The sequence below is a fragment of the Miscanthus floridulus genome, chromosome 19 (genome assembly GCF_019320115.1).
Source record: "Miscanthus floridulus cultivar M001 chromosome 19, ASM1932011v1, whole genome shotgun sequence".
Classification (NCBI taxonomy): domain Eukaryota; kingdom Viridiplantae; phylum Streptophyta; class Magnoliopsida; order Poales; family Poaceae; genus Miscanthus; species Miscanthus floridulus.
The window spans coordinates 76,860,736-76,863,523 of NC_089598.1; the positions used below are offsets into that span (position 1 = coordinate 76,860,736).

Sequence of the window (2,788 nt, forward strand, 5' to 3'; positions counted from 1 at the left end):
TAGATGAGAGGGGGAAAAAAAGCGCCATGGCCGTCCCGCCTTTGGATCACCGTGGCTCGGTGCGCATTGACTCCACTGCCAGTGTGACGACCGAGGAATATCAAAGGACTACACCAAGCGCCAGCGGGAAGGGATCGCCTCGTCCGCTGACAAACCCTCCCCACGAGGGACTCTGGGCTTCGATGGCCAGCACTGACGACAGTTAGAACCGGCTGACGGACGATGCACGGTCACTCCCAAGCAAATACCTGTTTGGCTGTTTTATAGGTGATGTGATGAAGTAGACACCAATCAATAGTTAACGGCTCAAGTAGACTTTTTCTTTTTTTTGTGTGTGTGTTTTCGTTTATAACAATTAAGACAGACTTGTTGATTCTATTAACTATATACAGAGAAGTACCACTTCTATCCAGCAATTAGCAAACTTTTTGAACATCGTGTATGTACAAAGAAAATTTACATCATATAATCTATCTTCAAAAGGAAATAGAAAACTAACTGGCATTTTTTTTCCTGACAGAATCAACTGATGTATAAAGTTCATCAATTGGCATGAATTACTTTCCGATTGTGCTGTACAAAAACATAAACTAGTGTTAGAACATGTTGATCAAACTTGACTTATGTCCATCGTTTCGAAGTACTGGACGTTCTTGGTGCAGGTATTGTTTGTGTTGCTGTGATTCTCCCTGCAGACACGACAAAAAAAAAAACGAACGAAATATTTATATTAGTTTATATATTTGTGATAATGCATATCATGTCTTGAAAACTTATCTGACTCAAATTTCACTTATTATTTAGATAACAAAAACAGCAATATAAATTAAGTGGTAGTTGTAATTCAATAATCAGTTCATTTGAAACTAAGCCATTGGCAGTGCAGATGGTGGGTAATGTATATGTACCCATAATTCATCAGTTGGTAACTGTCTTAGCTCATTGCTACAGGTACAGGTTCCCATTGGTAACACGTCAAGTTTGGAGTAACTAGTAACCAAAGGTCATGGTAACACCTGTTTTAGCTTACTAGCTTTATCCTTTTTCTGCCTTTCACAAAAAAAAAAACGACACTGAATTCGTCTATTTTCAAGGTTGAAGTGAAAACTTATGGGAAAATTTATACCTATAATATTAAAGAACAGAAATTTGTTTGTTTCGTCTTTTTAGTTGGCTAAATATAGTGTTTAACTTACTTTCAAGGGAATTCTGCTCCGAATGATGGTCTATTCAGTATCATATCATACAAAATTAAATGCAAATAGATCCTCCAGCATAATTCAGTGGCGTGCCACATATCTCATAACTACATCACATACACGTGTTTTTAACCGAATCATGGAAACTTTTTATTCCTTTTTTATATATTCAGGTTATACTCTGGCATAATGGTAAAATTTCAGCAGCTGCACTATAGCCATACATATGATTTTTGTCAGAAAAAAATGCCTTAAATATGCACATGCAGAAGCAGAAATTCAGCTCAGTGAGTACAAAGAAAAATGGACTTGCAATTTAGCTTACTTGGGGATCTAAGAGCTGGAGGATCTCTTAGTTTAGGCCACAAGGAAGTTTGAGCTGGTTTGGGTGCTGTTGTCTTCTGGACTTGGGTGGCCACCTTAGACCTGTATGAGGAAGAAAATGTGCTTATAAATAAATAAAAGTAATTAAAACAAAAGGCCAACCAAACACACAGAGCTAGCCACTATCGGCACCCAGTGACCTGATCTGATAACATGAATGCTTCCACTAAATGTTACTAATCATATGTAACTTGGATTGAAAAGAAATGATAGTCCTAGGGAAACATATTTATATCATGAAACCATAAATTGTATTTGCATGAATTTTCACTGTAAAAAGATGAGAGCACTTATACAACCGATCATTTGGAGTTTTTGGTGCACTCTCTTGTTCTTTCTGAGTGCTAGATGTGTTTTCCTGCTCCTGGAAGCGTGTCAACTCAACTATACTGCTTACTGAAACATCTGTCTCTGTACCCATGGAAAGACAACTATCTGATATATCCCTTAATCTCTCTTCTGAATCAGTATAGCCAAAGCAAACAAGCTCAGGGCCAGCAGAATTCTGGCCCATTGCACCAATAGAGAGCTTCGGAAGTCCCACAATCCCCCTATGAAATAGGATATCATCAACAGACTGCATAGAACCAGATTCAGAGTGCCTGTCACTGATGTCAGAGAAGTTATCACACCCAGCCCTGTGTTAGATAATCTACTGCCTCCCTGTGTGAACACACAGCAAGGGAAGGCGGCGCCGACTAGCCCCCTGTTATGGTACTGTAGCCGCTGTAGAGGCAGGCGTTGAACGGCTCACCTACCGGACTATAGCCACATGCAGGGACAGGCGCAGAAGTCAGTCCTATTGTGTTATCTAGTCACTGTTGCAGCAGGGCAGCTGTACTAGGACTAGATGGATAGAGTTATATATAGTTTGCCACTGCAACTCAACAAAGAGAGTTCAGTTTTGCCATCTCCTATACAGGGCTCCGGCCTACGCTGGTACTCGTACTATGTGTGTATGCTCTGTTCTCCCTCTTCTTCTACCTCGAGCCATAGTGTGTGTGGTCGGACAGCCTCTGTCGTGCTCAGCCGTGGTCGGTAAGACTGGTGAGTGGTCGACTCACCTGAGCCGGTGATCCTGTGGGCTAACAAGTGGTATCGGAGCCGTACAAGCGTCGTCGCCGGACTAACCACTGGCGATGACGAACAGTTCAAAAATGGGCGACAGTAGTGGCACTGCTATGGTTGCCCAACCACGACCGGAG

General features: G+C 41.4%; 1 long non-coding RNA gene across 1 annotated transcript; it reads right to left on the minus strand.

The window, feature by feature from the left end:
* Positions 1–513: 513 nt before the first annotated feature.
* LOC136526891 (uncharacterized) lies at positions 514–2,033 on the minus strand. The gene is made up of 3 exons (XR_010776619.1): positions 1,880–2,033; positions 1,525–1,625; positions 514–689 (listed from the first exon to the last, which is right to left on the minus strand). It is a non-coding gene; the product is annotated as an uncharacterized lncRNA (long non-coding RNA).
* Positions 2,034–2,788: the final 755 nt, after the last annotated feature.